Consider the following 22,618-nt stretch of genomic DNA (forward strand, 5'->3'; position numbering starts at 1 on the left):
AAAGAGAAGCACAAACGGATGAACAACCACCATAGTGAATCTCGGAATGCTGGTTTAATTCATCCCTGGCAGGTTTACTCAATGAGATGTCAGGGGATTAAGTGAGGGGTTTTTTATATGTATATGTAAAAATGATTAACAGATTTCACAATGCTTTGCTGTATGAATCCTGCCCCTCTTTCAAAATTACTGATTAGCAGTGTGTGGAAAGTTTCTGAAATGAAAAATTGTGAGGCTTTCTGCTGAAAATATCAGATTTTAACTTTTAGCTGATGTTAGGAGACACTGTTAGAAGGTTATACAATGTGACCTGTAGCTGCTTGTCCCCCTGAAAATTAAGCCTTTTGTGCTCAAGGTTGGCTCCTTTAATCAAAAGTCACCAAAGAAAATGTGGTCCTCGTGGAGAATGAAAATAATATTTCCTTTGCAGGTACACCAGAAGGCCTCTTTAATTACTGTTTATAAAGCTTGCTGTTACCTAAGTGTGAAGGATTATTAGTGGCATGGTGTTGTCTTTTGAAGTAAGGAAGAACAGTTGCTGCTGCTTTGTCATGTCCTCACCTTTTCCCTGTTGCAAAGCAGACCGAGGCGGGTGATAGAAGAGGGTGTGTACTGCACGCTGCACTGCTTCAGCGACGTGGTTAGACGACGAGGTGGCCTCCAGCTGCAGACACAAATTGGGTGACGGGAGGCCAGCGTGCCACGGAACGTGCTCATCCGCACTGTACTAGCGCGCCTGTGAAAATGGTGTCAGCGGAGGAGATAGGGTTGTCAAAGGGCAGCGGTGTGACTCGGGGATCCGGCTCACACTGGGTCAGACCTGGGATGTTCAGTGTGATAGATAGGACTGGGAAATTGGAGGTGGAAAACCTTGCAAATTGAAAATTTGTCTTAAAAATAGTGTTTTACCCGATGTGAAATCAATATGTGCTGCAAAATAAGCACTGTAAATGAAAATCCTGATGCTAGAATTTAGGAAGTTGGCCAAACTTTTACATTTCAGTGCAGCTTGGCTTTGGTTGAGTTTAGAATCCAGATTCGGGGTGGGGTGGGGGTGGGGGTGGTTTTTTTTTCCCCCAGCACAGTTCTCACATCTCTATTATGATTTGCCAGTTTTCCCCTCCTCTTTCTGGTGCAGAACCTCAGAAGCATCCAAGAAGGGATTTTGGAGACCATAAACAGTTCTTAATTGAGAACAGCCCCAAATCAAGTTAAGTGCCAGCTTGGCTATCAGAATAAAAATGAAACGCTTTTATTAAACCTTTGCGTTTTAATTATTATGAAGAACAAGTGGCCTAATGTGAGAAAGCTTTTAACATAGCAGTTGCTTGCTTGATAGCTGATAAGTTAATTTTGGATGGATGATTACAGCTATGGCTTCTTGTCTTCTTTGCTTTCACTTTTACTTGATCTAATGACTGTTCACTGATTTTCTTTGGACTTGAGGTAAACTTCTAATTCCATTGCTAATAAACTCAGATTGGTTGAGGCCAGTTGTCAAAAGCAGATTTTCTATTTCCAGTTTAAAAGGCCAGAGAAGTTTTCTTGGTGTTTTGAAGGAAGTTAGAAGTGTTTTGGCCTGATGATTTGCAAAGCTAGGAGCTGTTTGCAGGGTGACCTGTTACTAGTCAGCTGTAAGCACTTGTCACTTTGTTCTTTGCTATGAAGATAACCAGCCATGCAATGAGAGTACGTGATGGCAATTCACTACAACTGGGAAGAAAAAAACTCCACAAAACTGCAAGAATACATGTCACTCTAAGCAGATATTGAAAAACAATGTTAGTTACTGTTATATCGTTCAAGCCCTTCCCTTCTAGCCAAGAGACCGAGGGTGGAATTAAACACACATTTGCTGCAGATTTTAGACTGTTTCTGCTTAGTTGTCTCCTCAACCTGAACCTTTAGTGTCTTCACTTGCATCTTAATCTTGAGCTGATTTGTATGAACGGTGCGTAGGTACCACTAAAATGTGGATCGTGAGCTTCATCTCTCATCCCTGCTGCTCTATCATTGACTTCAGTGAGCTTCCAGAGGAGTGAGTCTGGCCCACAAGAGGATGCGAACTGTCAGGAAGACAAACCTCTTTCTCATCCATTTGAAATGTTTGCGGGAAAGAATGCCCTAAATATTTAGCAGGTTGTGTAATTTGAGAGGCAATGCAGGTTTTTTTTTTTGTTTTATTTTTCTCCTTACCTTTCCATTTTCTTTATTAAATAAAGGAAAACTTTGCCTTAGGCCCAGTGTGCTTATGACAGGGAAAAAATATCTGCCAGAATCTCCATTATTGCTCAGGCCTGTATTATTATTATTATTGCTCCTGTATTTGCAATAGCAAAAGGTGACTACTCCTCTTATGAAAAATTCTGTTTGCAGAAAAATACCCTCTTTCCTGCACCTTTTCCAAACCTAGCACAGTGCATGAAGAATCCACGAGGGTATATGTTAGTTAAGTTAATGCAGCAGGGCTCATAGCAGCATCTGTGTAAGGACTGGACACGTGTGCAATAGCTGGGCATTGCAGTGATACACTGGAGTGATGCAGCGCTTGGAATCCGGAGGAAGCGGAGATGTCTTTAAGCCAGTTAAGCTTCCTCTCCCTCACACTGTTTGGGAGGCAGAGCAGCCACACAGACAGCCCTCCTGGGCTGCCGGTCAAATCTGCCACAGCCCACCCTAGTTTCTGGTGGACAGAAGCCCGAACGTGGCCTAACTTCAGTGCCACTAACTTCAGACATGCCCACAAAGGTCCCCTATTTCAGCACTTCCAAAAGGCAGCCAAACTGATTGCTTGCATCAACCACCAGCAAAGATCTTGCCCCTTCACATTTCGACTGCAGGGAGCTGCAGTGAGTCAGCCCTGGGTGGAGGGGGGAGATCCTCCACCCTGATTGCCAGCTCAAGCTTGCCACAGGTTTATCTTGTGGTCTTAGGCAATGTGTGAAGTTCTGCTTCTGGAAGACCTCAGGGTTAATCTCTTAAAGCAAAAGTGCAGCCCATCACCATTATATATTAATGGCTGACTGCTACCTGTTGAAGTCCTATATTTACTGGGACCCCGGGAGACCCACATCTGTATGTTAACTGCGGTGTTTTACATTTGATACATAAAACGGTGTGGCACAATGCTCATGAATAATGCTGAGTATGGGAATATTGTCGCTGCACCCAGCGGAGCCATGCACATGTGTGTGTAATGGCAAGTTCCCAGTCTAAGTGTGTACGTAAAAGTTTGCGTTTATGCACCATTGAGTTTGCATAGTACTGTCCACAAAAGTCAACATTTTAAGGCTTTTAGAGCATTCTTAGCATTCCTCCCTCGTGCAGGATGATTCTGAAGCAGATTCTTGCTGACTAGGATAATCCAGGCTGTAGCTCCCTGGCAGGGGCATCTTTTCTCTCAAACGAGTGTGCCAGCTCCAAGACTGGTTGCTGGTGCCTTCAACGGACGAGAAGTCGGCACCTCCTTTGGCTTCTGCGGAATCGAGTGCTGCTCTTTCCCAGCAGAAGGGATGGTGCTTTCTGCCTTTGCCCTTGCCTAAGGGTGAGTTGTCTTTATTACAGTTACCCTGTGGGCACAGGAAGTGATATTATATAAGAAATCGTTTTGCAACCCTATTTCTACTAATCATTGCCACTCCTACCATAATAACAGACAGATGCAATATACACGATTCATGTTTCTATTATTTTTCTGCTACAGTTTGCATGTGTTTTCCATTTAATTACAGTATATGAATTTCATATCTCTCATTTTTTCCCTTCTCGCATTCAAAGTTGAATTTGATATCTGTGATACAGAGATAGGCCTGTGGTAAATCGTTTGATGCACTTTACGCTCTTAGGTCTGAGTCTCTGCAAATCTCTTAAGTGCTCTAAATATTTTCAAGTTTTGTTGGCGATGCAATAGTATCTGGGATACTATTGTAGTAGTTTCTGCACAAAACAGAAGACAATCTGAAGCATTTAAAGAAAATTTGCTTAACAACAGTAACAATACCAAAACCAATTGTAACCATTTACAGTTGTTAGAGAACTCTTTGCAGCATTATATCTCAAAACAAATCACAGAGGACTTTGCAGAGGGAGAAAACTGAGGTGTGACGCTACTAACAGAGTAGTGACAGTACTGAAATAGAAAGCAGATTTCTGTGGCTGATCTACTCAATGGGAAGCATGTTTCAAAATAATTTATGCTTGAAGAACTTGTGGTGTGCTACTCGTCGGATTCTCTCTTTACCAACATGTATTACCATGTTTGCATTGAGCACGTTGTAAAACTTGAGAAAGGAGATTTCAGTTCAAGTTTTACATGAAAGAGGCCAGCTAAAAGAGAGAGAAAGAGGATTGTCTGAGAGCCTTTATTAAATGTTTGTTCATACTGTATTTTAAACTGAATTATTGGAAATCTCACTAACAGTAGGCTCTGCCTCCTCTGTAACATTCCATGTGTTTCAGAAAGAGTTGAATCATGCTGCCACTTGCCAAGAAGAAAAAAAAAGCAGCGTAAGAGCATCAGTTTAATGGACGTGCTTTGGATTTACGCTGGCATCCTGAAAGCAGAGTTGTCCCCTGTGGATGTAGAAGTATCGTGGTAACTCTCCCCAGGTAATATTAAGTCTTATTCTTTCTGAGTGCAGTATCTGATTGTAATGTCTTCTACAGATCATTCCACTGCATAAACGACACATGTTTTTAAAAAACTGGGTAAATGCCTACTTAGTTCACACATAGCCGACAAAGGTTTTGAAGGCTTGATGTACTCTATTGAGTAAATAACTATAAATAAAACAGACTATTAAAAAATCTTTATATGTGCATTATGCCATCAAACTATGCTGTTTGGAAAGAGCTGTGGTGTTTGGGAAAAATTATACATGTTTTTAACAACTGTCCACATACATATTTACACATACTTTAAGATGTACACAAAGCTATATCCATGGCAACTCTTGGGCCCCAACAAGCTTTATTAATCATTCTTTGAATGTAATATTTTTAGTAGCTTAAACACTACAAATAGACAGGAGGCAGCTAATCATAGGGAGAAATGCTGATTTCAGAGGAGTGAGAATGTGGAAATGTCTTTGAACTTAAAGGTCAGGACATGTAATGTTGCTTGCAACTTAGTTCTCCCACAACCGTCAGTAGCAAATGGCAAAATACTGATATGGGATGTATGGAATATCTGTGTTGTGAGTGGACAGAGATTTGTAGATCATATAGGTTTTACTACCCGGTTGTTCAGCCAGGTCAATAAAGAGACTATTCTGTTGCTGAGAACTCTCCTAGGTCAGTTCCAGATGGAACTTGCACTAAGGCTTTTATCACTGGGATTTGGTTGTTTTGATTACTTTTATGTCATCTATGACCTGCAGATATTTTGGGATTCTGGATTCCCTAGACTCAGAATATTAGAGGCATTCAGTGTCCTAATTCCTGGTCAGTCCATGAGGACCAGAATCTGTGGGCTTCTTCTGGCTTCATTGTTTAGCATGGCTATAGCATGATACTTAAAAGACAAAATTTCTTTAGATAAGAAACTTCAGAGTAGGGACCTTATTTTTCTGCTTGCCTGTGATGTTATCAGGCAATAATCCCTCTTAAGTAAGGATTAATGTTCAAACATGATCAGGCTGGTGAAATGTCTTTTTGGCTGCAGAGGAGATCTGGCAGTCTCCCTCCGCCTGCCTTTGGATCATTATATAGAACTCATTTACATAAGCCACTTTACCTGTGAGTGGGGTGGGGGGTTGTGTATGGGATCATCAGCTTCTCCTACTACCACTGAGGAACATGAGACACCATCTCAGACTGAGATCTCGCCTGTGTCCAAGACTAATGCCCTACAAAAGCATCTTGTAGTTGTAAAGCACTGGAACCAAGTTCTCTGTATCAGCTGGAAAGGCGTTTTGGATTTCACCAGCTTGTTTTATCACATGCTAGAGATCTCCTGTGTTAAGAAGACTTGTCTTAAGCAATCCTCTTAGTGTTCCTGGGAGAGGTGGTTGTATTTTAAATACAGTAAGTCAATCTGTGGTCTGTCTCTCATGGGCAACTTGATCAGGCCCCATGGGGCAAAGTTAATAGAATCTTGTAATATCTAAAAAGCCCCTTTGCGAGCAGCACCGTTTACTTTTCGGTTGTGCTGCTTATTTGCTAATTCCCATCTCCTTGCAAAACTTTCTAGGTACTCCTCTGGCACTCTGATTTCTTTATCTGACTTGTTAGGAGTGAACATGGCCCTTAAGGACTCCTTTATTTTTGGATAGTTGTCAGTTTTACCAATTAAAAGAACGTCTTTGGATAGTTATCAGAAGCTGGAGCTGAAAACATGTTTGCAATTACTGATGACATAGCTGTTTCTGTTTGCTGCTCTGTCTTTTAATTCCAAAAAGTGATATTTTTTTTGGCAGTAGATATGAGAAAATATGTCACTGTGTATAATTACAAAATGCTGTTCATTTCTGTCTTGTAACTGTGGGGGGTTAGTTGGTACAATACATTTGGTTCATTCTTGGCTCACTCAACTGCATGACACACATTTAAGTGTATTATTAATTACCATGTTAATATTCATTACCATGTTAATTTCCATGGGATGATATAATTCTGTATGCCTCCAAATTGGTGTTCAAGTGTATATGCAAGCATGAAAAAAACCACTGACTGATTTCTTAGGACTTTCTACTAAGCATCAAATAAAATCACGTTCCGTACATTTTCGTCCAGGAGACCTGGGTTTTTTCAACTGACTTTAACCCCGCCATCATATTTGCTACAAAACAAGATTCATCCCTGTGGATGGGCTTTGCACAAAGCTGCTTCAAATGTTCCTTGTGCTTTCAACCAGATTCTAAATACAAATCCGCAGTACTAGCTTTACTTTACTTTCCGAGGTTGCATCTGCCATCTCATCAGAGCAATCTGACTCTACAGTGCACTGAAGAAACTGCATAATTTTTCTAGTGGCTTGGATTTTTCACTTGATATATAACAAATATATGAATAATGGCTCTGTAAGTATCTGCAAATTTTTCAGTAGATGGCAGATTGTTTCGCAAGAGAAAATTCTACTAGAAACAGCAACTTGAAAACAGCAAATTTGTGGGATAAGAGGTGAACTTCGGTTTACATGCCTGTTCCCCAGAGATGTAAAAGAAAAGTCTTGATACATGGGTGATGTAGCATTGCAAATATTTCAGGCTCAACCTCCTATAAGCACAGACCATCCTTACCCCAAGCCTAGTGAAATCAGTGGGAATTTTTGATTGTTTTTTTAATGTGTACCAGACTTCTAATGCATGTGTCCATATGAAAGAGAAAGGGCACAGAATGCCTGAAATGATCTATTTTTTTCCATAAAACAGGCCCACACAACTCAAACTTGTCCATTTCTGAAAACCCCTTTGGTTCTGAGGGACTGCACCTCCTGCAGTTTGCGGATGGTTGGGTTCTTTTCTCTAATCCTGGTGAAGTTTCACAAGGTTTCAGATACATTCATTATCCACCTCTCTTATCTTAGCGAAGACACAGCATTCAGGGAAGAGAGAGGGTGGCTTTAGCTTCTTGCCCTAGCTGGTGGGTTGTCACTCCAGAGCAGGCGTAAGGGCGATGTCATGAAACCAGGGTGGGGGTACAGCATTGAAAATTTTATTGTAGGGTAAGAATAGCTCACTGCCAAAGTCCCTCTAGAGCAATATATTTCAAGGTCATTTGCACTCTACAGTCATCTCAAAACATGCACGTAAATAAATTGTATGGGCTTAGCTCCTGTCATTGACATTTTTCCCCAAGTAAATGCCAGGGCTACTGTAGAGAAAATTCCACTGACTAAGCCCCACAACCTGAACAGACTTAGAGCCTCTTCTCAGCTGGGATTTAGTAGTCTTGGTTCTAGGTGGCAGCATAGCTCTTCTCAAACCCTCTGAGTTATGTGGGGTACAGCCACCCTCTGTAATTAGGAGCAGATACTCGAGTTACTTCTAGATAGGCTGGCTCTGGGAGCAGCGGGGCTGCATGGGCCTCTTCAGAAGGCAGAGCTGGTGAAGCAGGGGCACTGCTGCACCCACGGGTCCCTGCTGCTTCTGGGGTGTGAGCTGGTGTCCGTGCAAGGCTGTGGACACACATCTGCTTGGCCAGGGATAGCTTGTCTATTTGTGCAGAAGTTGCATATTTTTCTGTGCTTCGGCTTCAACTTACAAGGGTAGGAGTCTTCTGCGTTCGGTCTGTCTGCCGATAGTGCAAGCAGTTTCAGGCATAGATGAACTCTTACCTAGCATTTGTCTGTTGTCTACAGCAGTGAGCTCTGCACTTCTTGGAGACACCAATATGCTTCTACATTATTTTATTGTTATTTCTATTATTATTTTTATTATTTGGTCAACAGGTTGTATTCAGAAGTCATAGAGCTTAATTTGCAGTATCATGAGACCCATTTGAACACAGCCATTTAGAAGTGTGACGTCTAAATTAATTAATGTATTGATAATATCATGTTAGGAAAGATATTTTGAACTTCTTTTTAAGCAGAAATTAACATTTTATCTGAAAATAGTAATGGAAAGAAAATTGTGTGGTCCACTAAGGTATATAATTTAGACCTGATGATAGAATAATTGTTTTCCATCAAGCAAACCAAAGAAGAATCCATAATAAAATTTTACAAGTTAGCCGCCACCAAGAATAAACTCAAGAGCACTATATGAAATGAATTGGGTGTTTTAACTGAATCTTCTCTCAGGACAATAACTCTAATGTAGAGCCAAGGTCTAAGGAGGTCACCTGCAGAAAACCCTCCTGGGGCATTTCAGAGGAGAAAGGAAATATTCTTCTCCCTGTCAGGTTCACTTCGTGTCCTAATACGTCTGAGGATGTGCATTGAAAACGTAATACACAGCCACCACTCTGAATCCGGGTTTAGCTAACAAGGGTCATTAAGAAATCTCTGAGGATGACAAACTTAACCCTGTATGAACTTAAGGATCATACCCTGCTACTAATGCAAAGAGTGAGTCTGGTTGATTGTAATTGCGACTGGACTAAAATGTCACTTACCATTAGAATCAATTTGGTTGGTTGGGTTTTTTTTAAATTACAGTATTTCTCTAAAAACGTATGTGAAAGATCATAGCTGGTGTCTATTGAACGTTATCTATAGTGATCTTTTCCAGTGTTATGTGACAGAACATCTGGATTTCCTATTAATGAAATATTTGCCATATCTAAGATTGCGTACGCATGAGTGGGGTGTGGTAATTCAGTGCAGGATCCCAAATTAAAATACGTATTGAGAAATCTCTGTTTGTCATCACAAGTATGTTTCTATCTCCACAGCGTTTGCTAAGGCCCTTCGGGTAAACCAGGGTGTATCGCGACTCTTCCAGAGTACAAAGGATGATGTGTGCTTCCCGAAGAATGCGCAATACTCCTGGTTATGAATAATCACCGACATTGCTTTGTTTTCAGCACTCTGCCTCACAGCTGGATGCACTAGGGTGAGGTTCTCCGAACGTGTTTTCGGGGATTCCCATGTTAGCTGTGTGCAATATCCAGTGGAAAGGGTTTGAAGTTGCACTGCCAGTGACAGTGTGAAAGATTGCTGACTTTTGGCACTATAAAAATCATTCCCTGAGCATTCTCAGACCTCTATCAAAATGGCCCAATTTAAGTCCGCCTGTATGGAGGCCACTTTAACTGCCCTTGCCCAAATCTCCACGCTCCATCCTACAGGCATGCTTTTGAGCCCTGAGCCTCAGCTCATGTAAGTTTTTATAACTCCATTAACTGGGATGTCATCAATTTGAACAATTACAAATTACAATGATATTAAAATACCCAAGCAGCAGTTGCCAGAAGTCAGCAAGGACAGGAATTATCACATTCTTTGCTCTCCAGTCATGCTGGGGCTCTTCGCTTGGTTCCTGTGCCCCATGTCTTGCATCAGGGAGCCGGGTTGTCAAAGATCTGATTTGCGTTTTTGCTTCCTTGAACTCCTAAAAGTTGTTCATGCTGGTGAAGGAGCTTGTCTAAGCTTTGAGTTTTCAGTATATTGTGTTTACTTAAGGGGATTTAGGTACTTACAGAAAACGCTGTGTAGATACAGACTAACTACAAGGATTATGAGTGATTTTTTTTTTTAGCTCTAACTCACTTCAGTTCAATGAGGTTTTTGGCTTGATAAGCCGTGGAAGTCTTTTGTTCATAATAAAAAAAAAAAAAAAAAAAGATAGATCCCTTGGGTATCTTTCATGGACCAAGAATGATAGAAGGAGGCCTCTTTACTTCAGAGCAGATTCAATTCTTTGTGCCCATTTGTCAGTCGTGCCCATCTCTGCATTTCTGAGCTAGTGTCAGGGTGTTGTGTACAACAAAGCCATCTCCTTTCTCCTGGGCTCAGGCAGAATTTTTGTCTCATCAGATTTTTTCCTGAAAAGCCTTTTTTGATTTCTGATGATTGGATGAACTTGCTTTGTGGATTTTTTCTTCTTCTATTTTTCCCTTGATTTGGTCACTGGACACAATTATATTCATCTTTAGTGTGGTCCTAACTGTAGTAGCTAACTGAAGGCACTATGCAGCGTAGCATCTTTGGGATGTTAGTAGACACTTAATCACCAGGGAGAGGGAAAATTGGAGTCCCAAATTGGAGACGGGAAGCCTTGCTTGTGGTCTGGCGATGAAATAGACTCAGCCTAATTCTCCTCCTCTCCGTACGATAAATCAGGAGTGATTTCCTTGGACTAAAAAGGGGTTGCAAAGAGATAAAACTAGTGACAGGAGAATCATTGCCCTTCTCTCTTACGAACAGGCAGTTGGTTAAATTCCTTTGCTCCTCAGCTAGCACTGAACGTCATGCAAGTGATCATTCAGTCTGTGGGGAGTGGGATACAATCAGGATGCTAATGTGCTGTGAGTGCAGCTGTTTCCTCCGCGGCGTCGCTGTGCTTTGACTCACCTTTGCTGCCAAAGTATTTGTTCACCGCTCTTATAACTCAAATCTGTACCTACACACATTTGCAACTGAGATTTGTAAGAGACAATTTTATGCTTGAAAAGGGAGAATTACTTTACAGCTATACCTGTTGTCCGTGCAAACGTATTGATGCTTGACATCCCCACAAGATTTCCTTTCACTCTATGCCTCTGGTTCTCTTTGTCAGTAAGAAACAGAACATGTATAGTCCTAAGTGCTGAAAATCAAATACTGATGTGATATATTAGCTTCTTCCCCCCCCTGCCCAGTGTTCTAAATATGGCTCTACTTTGAAATTAAGTGCACTACAGAATATTCAGTTGCAGCACATTGCTGGCATACAGTTTATAAATTGTTAGTGTTTGGCAGCCCTTGGTTTTTAAATTCCTACTGATCACAAGTAGCTGGCACTAATCAGCTCCAATAGACTTATGGTACTGTGTACCTTCTTAAATGGCTGGAGTGGAGATATACATCTAAAACCCTCATATATAATAGCCACATGCCAGAAACACTTTACTCTGAGCAGGGTTTTTATTTTACTTTTTACTTCTCTCACATTTTACATCTGGTTCAACAGTTCTGAGGGAAACTACATCTGATATGATAGCAGGAGATCTATATCACACATCTCAAAACCTGCCAGAAATGCAATTTAAATATAGTTTTGGACAGAGTAAAAAAGTATTATTGGTATCAGATGTCTGGGCAGTGAGAAGTTGAGCTCTGTCTCTGCTTGATGTTTTTCATACAGAAGGAAATCATAATGTGAAATCCTGGTTCTGCTAAAACCAGTGAGGGCTTTGCCATTGATTTCAGTCATCAGAGTTTCACCTTGCAGCTGCAAAGTAACTGCCAAGTTCAAGCAAAACCGTGTAGCCTGAGCGGCAAAGGCAGACCTGAAGGAGGCCTTTTGCACAGGTAAGCAGTGTTTGGACTGGTTTTTCGGTGTGGATAGCTACCACCTGTACTGTGTCACAGACTTCAGAGAGATCTTCTCCAGTATTTGGATTCACCAAAAGTTTGGGCAGGGAAGGCTGGCTCTGGTGTACATCACTTTATTCCAGTTTATTTTCATGGAGCAAGTGTAGAAATATCTGAAGTTTCAGACAATCTAGTTCAAATCAGTAGGGGTTTTATACCTTGGTCATCTGAGAGTGCATATACCACCTGAACCAAGCTGCTGAAGTTTGTGGGAGTCATTCGTCAGTAATGAATGGAAGAGGGGACCTGCTCACCGCGTCTGTCACAGTTGGCACCTCCTGTGGCTCGAGTCTCAAGGGGCTGCCTACACGTCGTCTGCGCGTGGCAGTGGGCTTAGTGGCTTGGAAATAAGATAGCCTACGCATTCAAGAAGTGTACTTTTAAGACTGTGGGTACTCGGGGTTTGCTGAAAAACAGACCTCACTGATCCAGGTCACTGAAACCTGCTAATAACAGCTGTCAGTCAAAGGCTTGGGAATGTATTTAGCCACTTCTGTGTCAGCGATATGCCAAAGCACCTGTGCAAGAAGCCCAAATGCATTTCCTTCTCCTGCTGGGTATGTAAGATATGTTGCTGTGCAGAGTCTGGGACTGTCTGAACAGACAAACCAAGATTCACTTTGTTATTAGGATCATAATTGTTATTATTTTATCACTCCGGAGCCCTAACGAAGGATGGGAGCCCCAGCGTGATAGGCTCTGTACGAAGACAAGCTTCAGCTCTTGCTTTGAAGCACGCTACATTTTTGTCTCATTACTTCTGATCATAATCCAGCACCAAAAGAAATCAAAAGCTGTCTCTGAATTCAGTGAGAGCTGAGGGCACACGAAAGCTCTCAGGAAATGCTCAGTGTGTTGTCAGGATCAGGCCCGTAATGTGTAACTCCAGCCTAGAAAACTCATTTCCTTTGAAGCTCAGTTGAGTGTTACTACTACACATCAGCATGTTGCACCACACAGAGTATATCAAATTTGATGTCATTTTTTTTTCTTCTTTTTTCCCTAGGAACCTGTAAATATCCTTTGGTAGCAAAACCAGAGAGGAATAAATTCTCCTCGATGTATTTACAAATGTGAGAAGCTTTTCAAGTTGTATTTGCAATTCTCTTTCTTGCAATGACCTCTATTTTCATAATCCTTCATGGAATATCATGGTTTAAAGAGCTTTCTCTCCCTGCTGCTTTTGTTAAAAGGTTTTTGGTGTGATATTTGGAAAGTCAAATTCTGCATTTAAATGTTGTGTTTTCACAGATATAAATGAGAGAGGCCATATTTTTTTCCCTCTTTTCCCCTTTCCTGAGGACATCAAGCAATTCCACTCTTTTGCATGTATTGTTAACTAAACCATGTGAGCATACAGCAGCTTTAATAGTAAAGCAATTGTGATTACATCTTGCTGGTAATTACATTTATTTCCTCACATATGTCCAAAAAGGCAAGCATTAGTTTGGCCCGTATAGGTGTGTGCTAATAGCAGGAAAATCATCTGGCAGCTTGACAGCAAGGAAAATAGCTTACAGTCACTTAAAAGTCTTTCATGTCATGGACACTTGCAAAGACTCTGAGCACTCAGTTTTTGAGAGAGAAGGAATTTGTTATGCGCTGTGGATTTGCATCTAAGTAATCAAAATATGAAGAGATACAAATGGCAAGGTATGGGTGTGTGATCGCAAATATGAAAACCCCAGTAATGGTGCTCTACGGGACTGGTCTACAAATAACCGTGGACGCCGTGCTTCGCCGTGCGTTAGACTGGCAGAAACACCTGCAGCTGTCTATGGAACAAGGATGGACAAATAAAAGAGTCCCTTGCTATGGGACGGACCCTGACACTCACTTGTATCCCACGTACAAGCTCATTGATATAGTTGACTGTGTATGTACAGGACAGTGCAGGTCAGAGTTGGTCCTGTCACAGCAGGGCTTTGCCAGCCACTGGATTTCTGGCACAAGATGGCCACAGTAGTAAGCATTCTTTTTGCTTTTTAACAAAAGCCTGGCTAGAAATTTTACAGACTGATTTATGACAAAGCTGAAATCACATGCATATTCTCAGTGAAAAAAAGTTTCTTATTTGAAATCATACATGTAGTTTTGCTTTTAATTTCAACCAGAAAGCTTGCAAAGATCTTCAAAAGCTGTATATACCATTCAACTGAGCAGTGTCTGTGGTAGATCCTGAATGCTGTCCGGGAAGAGTGAGTATTTTTTACTGTTCATGTAAGCCACAAACTAGGCCAGTTTGCAGCAAGATCTTCTGAAATTAGAGGTCCATTTGTGTCTTCAGTCTGGTCCGCTTGCCTTCCTCTACTGTGGCTATCAGGAATCTCAACCAATTCACTGTTTTCTCCATTGGAACAAGCGCGTGCCCAGCCAGAACAAGAAAGCTCTCAAAAGGCATGCCTTGATCCCATGTTAGATCTTTCCCAGATTTGTGGGCGCACACAAGACATTTGTTTGCCAGTATTCATGGTCACCGAGTACACAAATGCTGGCCACAGCTGTAGAGATCGTTACTGAAAATTTGTTCATGAGTAGGTAAATCCATGAACGACTGTTAATCTGCACACCCAATTCAGCAACTAATTGCACCGTCTTGCAAGTGTGCCCAATTTGATTTTTTTCTTGCTTAGCTAGAGAGGAGACGCTGCATAAATCCCAGAGCCCCGTGCTGGATGATGAGACAGGCAGGCAGACAGACAGACGGAACTCGACTGGTATAAATACACCTAGGTTCGCTGATGGGCTGGCAGTCACTGAGTTACAGTTACCAGATGAGGAATCAGCCCTCCAGTTTTTTGCTGAGTAATTAGGCTGGGCAGCCAGGGTAGCCAAACAAACACTCATACCATCAAAGCTGGTTCTGCCCTCCAGGCAGCACGGACAAAGAAACAGCAAAATAATAATAGAAGTTGTTCACTGGCTATGTTGCTGCCGTCTGCAAGGGTAAGGCATTTTCTAGTTTTCTTGGGGCAATAAAGCTCCTGGCGAACGCTGGGCACACTTCTATGGGCGTAGTTCTGGTCGTCTTTGTAGATGTCCCTCATCCTTTAGCTGCTCAGAATATGAGCAGTCATTAAATCTTTTAAAATGAAATTTATGAGGATAGCCGAGAGCCACTATAGGACTAACCCCTCCTTTTTTTGTTTAGTTTTGGTTTTGGCTATTTTGTAGCTTCATTGTGTTTGTTGTTCCCTGTCTCTCAAACCTCCCATTGAGCTAAAAACTCTCAATAGCAGGAGCACAGAGTAACTATCTTTATAGTTACTATCCTCCCAGAGAAAGAGCCTAAGCTTTCTCCGCCAAGCATTATAAGGAACAGTAGGATTATTATTTGCCATGGCAATGAGAGGAGGAGGCAACAGAGGAGTTAGTATGGATAGAATGAGAAAATAAAGGTGCACAAGCTGTGTCAGGCTACAGAAATGAGGCTTCTCTTCTGGCTGGAATCGAGGTCAAATTACAACATTGAGCACTGGGTGAGGAAAAGCAGAAGGTTGGACGGGAGTTTTGGTCTGTTCCCCGTGACAGAATTTAGGCAGTACTGAGAAATCTGGCTTTAGATCTATTTCTGGATTTGTATGCTGTGTCTCTAAGAGTTATGTTAGCCTTTTCCATTCTGCCATCTGAAAATGTTAATATTTAGGGGATTTTTTTTTTTTTTCATAAAAACAGCAACAACATGGAAAATATTAACAGGAAACATTTTAGATGCTGCAGGAAATTACAGCTGTGAAGAGTGTTTCATATTGTATTAGCAGAAGATTGAATGAGGTTTCTTCTCATCCAAATTTTAAATCCATGAAGGGGAGGAATGTCTCTGACTCCGTGTACCTGCTCCTAAGTGGTATGAAATATATGAAGAACAGGACTTATTTTCTGCTTTGCTTTCACTGGCCAGAGAATCAGCAGATGCACTTACCTTTTAGGACAGCTGAGTTGCATAGGTGTGGGAATCACGAACGTAGTGAATGATATGTACCAGTCACAGCTGACAATCTGCTAGCCCGGTTGGAGCACTACACTGCAAGGGGCGTTGGCAGCGGGACCCAAGTGTCCGGCAGGCGGTGCCTGTTTGCTCCTGCCTGGGATCCTGCTTTCTGAAATGGAGGGTGGTCTCTCCTCTGTCCCTCACATCGGGAAGGACAGTCAGTATTTCAAAACTCTGATGGGACAAGTGGGCTGTAGAACCACCTGAGACCCCAGCTCACTAGCAGCCTAGACCTGGCAGGTTCACAGCGAGCAACAGAGCTACCTGAACAGCCAGGTGAACGAAGCTATGATGAACTTTGTTTTGTTAGCTAGCTAGCGTAAGTCTAGTCTGGTTATTTCAATATTAAGTTTGAAGTTTCATAATTTATATCCCTCAAGCATTATTGTGACTCACATTGGGTGACTGGTTTACTCTCAGATCCTGCCCATATGCAGTTTAGTTTCTGGCTTGGTTGACCTAGAGAGAGCATTGCTGTTGGATTAGTGTTTCTGTGAGAGGACGATGTGGTTGCTTCATCCTAGTCAGTCTCCCTGGACTGAATGCAAAGAAATAGCAATAACAACAAAAAAATGTTCATGTTATCTTGAGAGAAATCCTCTACTTTGGAAAACACATAAAATGAGAGCTAACCTCTGCTGCTGGTGTGCCTGTCCTCACACCTGTGTGGGTGTATCAACAGAAGGGTACCCGGGAGCTCAACAGGTTTGCTCTGTTTGTAGTTTTGGACCAGCCACCACACTGGAGAAGTCTACCCTGGCAGTGTGGGAGCGTGTACCATTCTCATCAGGATCGCCTGTGCTCCCTGTACATCTGCTTTCCACGCCCACAGGATGGCATCAATTCTACATGTACGCATATCCACAGAACTGCCATGCTCTGCAGTCTGCAAGGGGCGGATATACCTGATCTGCCTCAAACTAACAAATCCCCCTGTGCTTGGAAATGAAACAAACCTCAGAAGGGGGGAAAGTTGTTCCTTCTGAGATGATCAGATGCTATAATACAGTCTCTTTTGAGCCATATTCTGTTGGGCAGACAGCTATTGATGTGGTCCCCATTGTCACTTAGGTATTTGGTCTATTCATTATTTTCGTTTATATTGTTTATGTAAAGCACCTAGAGGCCTGTGATAAGCAAATTTCACCGAATAAAATAAGCCAACTTTAGTAGGTCAATTAGCATTCTCCAAAGATCATACATTTTAGCAGGGAGTTTTGCAGTTTACCACTGTTGTCTAAGGAGAAAATGGAAAGTAGACCCCTCCCCTCTTATACAATGTCAAATATCAACTCTAAATTAGAATGTTACTTATTCTCACTGAAACTGGGAATTCATCATATGAGCTGAGTAATCACAATAACCTGCTCTGATTTCATTTCTGGAGATCACCCAATGAAAACAGCCCGTTTTTACCTACTGGGAAGAAATAGGCAAATACAGTCATGTCTCTAATATATGTACACAGTATATCAGCGCTGTCCAGGTTGCTTGCTAAATGCGGCTTAAGAATGTTCTAAGATACAGACGGGGAGATTTGTAATGAGACCTATCCAATGTATTTCTATTGTCCACTGTTTGCTTTATAGTTGTAAAATCAATAAAATTTAGGTGTACCTAAGAATATGGCTCTGTAATACAGCGATGCAGGCTGATGGGAGTTGTTCTGATGGTGAATTTATTTTAGATTTGAATATTATGAGTTTCCTTCTTTCCCTACTTACATAAGTTCTAGCTGTTTTATCCCCCCCTTCCCTTCCCTTCCCTTCCCTTCCCTTCCCTTCCCTTCCCTTCCCTTCCCTTCCCTTCCCTTCCCTTCCCTTCCCTTCCCTTCCCTTCCCTTCCCTTCCCTTCCCTTCCCTTCCCTTCCCTTCCCTTCCCTTCCCTTCCCTTCCCTTCCCTTCCCTTCCCTTCCCTTCCCTTCCCTTCCCTTCCCTTCCCTTCCCTTCCCTTCCCTTCCCTTGGTTGTCCTCTTTAAGGAGTCCTTTGAGATGCTTTTTTCTTCTGCTTAAGTTTTCTTTGGTTCTTTCATCATGCCTCTCTGCTTGAAGCTCTTTCCTAGGTTTATTTTGATTATGATTTTTTCACTACTGAGAGTCCTAACATAAAACCAATACATTAGATAATACTGCCTCAGAGAGACGATACAACATTTATATTTTGTGTGCCATGCTAAGATTGTGTCTTTCATCTCAGTTTACCAAGGTCAACCTGTCTAAAGTTGGGTATTTACCTTAATAACTCCTCATCCGAGCAAGTGGTCTAATTTTTACTCACAATTTCATTGACTTCTGGTTCTTGACTTGAGAGTGCCTGTTGATGTGTTTCTGGTTTGCTACTTTAGGCTTAAACTTCATGTCATTGTCAACCAGACCAAGCCTATGAGCTGTCTGTCTTCGTAGTCTGCCTCATGTCTATTCTTCCTGTAGGTGTGTTTGTGAAGCTGAGCTTCCTAGGTATAAACCTCAGAAACTTGATTTTTTTTTTTTTTTGGCTAAGCTTATTCTGACCAAAGGGCACAGAAGAGGTATATGAGTGGGCAGAACAATTGGGAGAGAAGACCAGGGAATAGTAGGATTGCTGCTCTCTGGACTCCTGTGTTCAAGATTCAAGATCCTGGGTGAATTCCAAATACACACGAAAGTGAAGTGGAGGAGGAACTGTGTTAGGATATGATCAAATTCATGTGCTGGAGTTCAGAGGTTTAGAGTCTACGGTTACTGGAGGTTTGCCTTAGAGGTTTCAAGGTAAATGGTCAGCAGTCTGTGTGTTAAGGAGACCTTTCCCTTAACTCTGGCACTGAGGAGATGGCCAGTGATTCTGGGGCCTTCAGCCCAGGTCCTGAAAGGTATTTAGGTTGCTGACTGCAATTGATTTAGGCATCTTCACTGATGCAAACATGAATTATTAGTGAATCAGTGAAATTAGCTCTTGTTGGTGAGAGTAGAAAAACAAGCTGAAGGAAGGAGAGCCACTCTTTTAAAGATGTCCAGAATGACTATATTCATGCAATAATGTGAAATATTAGTTTTTCCAAGAAATAAGGGACATAAATACTTAAAGCAGTTCTCACCCCAGCAAAACCATTTGATTATTTTCCCTTGGTTGCTGATGTTGTTCATCAGCCTAGTCATACAGTGACTATTTCTCTAAACCAGAACTTTTCCATTACAGTCATGGTTATTTCTGCTTCCTACCTCATTTGTTCACTAGTCATGCAAAAGGCATCATATACTACATTGCAATCCAAGTATTCCGCCTCTAGTGAGAATACATACATTATTTTGATTTGTGATCGCTTTGGACTCCAAAAGCTTGTCCTTTGCCCGTGCCACAGAAATCACCCTTAAAGATGTTACATGCTACATACAGGTTGGAAGGTCAACTTTGGTGGTGGCTTCAGAACTTAATGATTCTCATCAGTGCTCAGAACCAAACCGAGAAAATCAGATACGTAACAACCAACCCCAGCCTAACAACATCAGCTACATCCAACTACTAACACCGTATTGATAGACTTTTAATCCCGGAATGTAAAATACCCAACCGAAGTCAAAACAAAACTAAGAACCAACTACTACCCTAAATCTAGTGAGGTTTTATCTAATTCTTTTTCCTGGGATATAATAAATTAAACATAGTATGAAATGCAAAAAGGTTACATTGAGACATATAATATTTGAAGGTTTAATTCATTTTTGTAGTGTATAAGACACAAGGCTATTAAATTTTTAAAGCAGTGATCTCCTGAAGTCCCTACTTTATGAGGGCTTTCTTCATAAAGATAAATGGTTTCCTTGCCAAATCAAATGCAGATTTGAAACAAATTAAGTTAATGTTCAACGGTACAAGGTAGAATGGATGGGGGAACTGTTTTATTTTGCATTGTAATAACCATATACACCTAAATCAATAGCTGTGGAAAAAAAAGGCAATAATATCACGTAACTGCAGGAAATGAAATATAGTGAGATGAAGGGGGGAGCGGGTTGTGGAATGAAAGGATTTGTATTGGAATAATGACATTTCATTAAAAAGGGAAGGAGTGCTATTGAATATAAGTCCATACCAGTAAATTCTATTTCTTATAATAACACTTGAGATGAGTTAAAGTTGCCCAAGTATTGTGATAAAGCATCTTGCCGGATTCCTTTCTTATATTATGCTGTAATTTTATGTTAAAAGAAAAATTTGAAATGTTAAAGAGGCAGTGCATGTTTTCTAAAGTGCTTTCTATTTCTCCTAATGTTTCATTTAACTTGTTATATTATCCTGTGCTTCTGCAATCTGAGCAGGAGGAAGTTTATCAGTTTCATTCTTCTGTAAGCTCGTATTAAAGAAACAAAACAAAATGTGAATCCGGCAGTGGTGAAAGGTATTGGATTGAGAGTGCTGGGGATTAAAGCCCTCTCTTTATCCGCAGCACGGGCTCAGGCTGGTGAGTAACAATGAGGACTGATAGCGGGATGAATCTCTCCTCCCTGCAGTACAGAGGATCAGATTCTCAGCTGGTGTAAATCAACAGCAGCTGGTGACGACACACCGGTTAACGCTACAGAGCGAGGCTGACTGCAATCTTTTTCAAAGTATTTTAGAAAGAAATCCTGGTTCCCCTGGAGTCAATGGCAAAAATCCCATTGATTTCAAGGAGATAGGGATTTTAACCTTGGTCTTTCTGTGTGTCACCCCTGAGGTGTCCCTGACAGGCTCACCCTTAGAAAGGAAAATATTCCATGTGCTTCACTTCAGTCATTTCCCTCAGTTGCTTCGTTCTTTTGAGATAGCCCACAAAAGGACCAGTCCCACTGACTGGGCAACTGAGACATGCACAGGACTGCTAGAAATTAAAATAATACCGCACCATTTATGTCTCATGTGTCAGATCAAGAGGAGCTCATTAGAAGGACAAATTCATTTTGTTCTTTTGCATGAGGAGAATCCGTTGAAACAGGAACTTGGGTGTCAGCGTGTGGGCATCTCGGTTGAACCTCTGCCAACCAATCATCTGGAAAATCACTTGTAGTATTAAAAGGTGTATAGGATTGTAAAGAAAGTAAGATTGACAGTGTCGTAATACCTTTATATCAGTGATACAAACATTTTGGAACATGGATGTCAGACAGCTGTCTCAAAGCTTCTCTCTACCGTTCCTCATATAGTGTGTGCAGAGTACATGAAACAGTTATTATCCCTTTCAGCAGTTTTTGAACCCTGTCTTCTTTTACAAAATATGTCATAAAAATGCCATGGCAGCAGGGTCTATACGAGATAGCAATAGAGCTAGACCTCTATTTGTATATTAATGAAGAGAGGTTTTGGAACTTACCTGTGGTTTACTGAGTTGCTCACTGTTGGGTACGGGTTAAAGAGGAGCCCATTATCATGAGGACGTGGTACCTCTTGGTGTCATTCTCATGCCATAATATCAAGGCTTCTGTTTCTTGTGGTGTATTTCTGACAATTATAGAAGTCAAGCAATGCTTTACTTAGATTTCCTGGACTAATTATACAAAATTACTATAGTCAGGAATGCATGAAGATTCAGAGGACATTTGGATAAAACTTGGCTTATCATTTCATAGAATGTGATGTTGGAAGGGACCTCAAATCATTGCACCTTGTCTCCTCATCATAGAAGAGGCATTTTTGTGCAGAGCTTGTGACTTAAATTGTTTTGATCAGACATTTGAAAGATCCCCTGTGCACAGTTAAAGGACGAAACTTGTCCGTACGTACACATCATCGTGTCGCCAGTACAATTTGCATTTGTGCTTGTTCCTACTCATACCCTGCAGAACCAATGAGCCATCCCTTTGTGTTGAGCCAGTGGGGGGGCTTGCTTTGAATTATTTTTATAGTCATAATGAGCAATGTGCTTGACTTGTTGGTTCATTTGTTTTAATAAGGATGGGTCAACTTTCTCAAGCAAATTTCAGACCTCATTCAATTTGAAGAGTTTCATCTGTAAGAGCACTCTAAAAACATACGTAACTATGCTTGAGGTCATCTCAATTCCTTAGTCTGCTTCAAAATAAGATCCAAAGAGGAATTCGCTGAAGCAAATCAACTTTTCAGAGCTGTGTATTGTGAAATCAGTGCCCATCTCTATCAGCAGGAATTGATATCATCATATCACTGAACGATCCAGGCTTCATCTGGATTCATAGTGATATGCCTTCCCTGAGCACATCATGGGCTGCACTTTTCATGCAAAAAGTATCTGTTTCAGGAACATTGTTTATAGTCTCTCCTTTTGTAAGTTCATCAGCTAAGATGTCACTAGATTTTTGTCAAGGAGCCTGGGGTGGCTGATAGCATCTAAGGATTTGGCTGTCTCCCACTCAGGAAATGAGTGAAATGGGTGCTTAGCAGAATTAAGTATTTTTGTAAAAAAAAAAAAAAAAAGGCAACCAAATATATCCAGGCTTTCATGCAAAATGCCAGAGGGAGTTTCATTTTAGAATATGTACAACTATTCAACCTCTGATTTGTGCATTGCTATCACATTTTCTGGTCTCTGTTTCTTCTGGATAGGACACTTGGGACGTGATCCTTTCAAATTGCCTTTTAATTTTACTCCCCATGAAATTAATTATTGACAAGTCCTAGAATCTGAGCCACTCTAACCAACTGTTCATGGATTTGTCATGTACGCTTACCAGTAAAAT

At 41.3% G+C, this 22,618-nt stretch overlaps 1 long non-coding RNA gene across 1 annotated transcript in view; it reads left to right on the forward strand.

Moving 5' to 3' along the window:
• LOC129212437 (uncharacterized) overlaps nucleotides 1–22,618 on the forward strand; it is a 298,847-nt gene that overhangs the window by 270,473 nt on the left and 5,756 nt on the right. Inside the window, exon 7 of the long non-coding RNA XR_008579167.1 lies at nucleotides 4,459–4,608. This is a non-coding gene — a long non-coding RNA (uncharacterized LOC129212437). The remainder of the gene's footprint in view (nucleotides 1–4,458; nucleotides 4,609–22,618) is intronic.

Source organism: Grus americana, chromosome 13 (assembly GCF_028858705.1).
Source record: "Grus americana isolate bGruAme1 chromosome 13, bGruAme1.mat, whole genome shotgun sequence".
In the NCBI taxonomy this organism is placed as follows: domain Eukaryota; kingdom Metazoa; phylum Chordata; class Aves; order Gruiformes; family Gruidae; genus Grus; species Grus americana.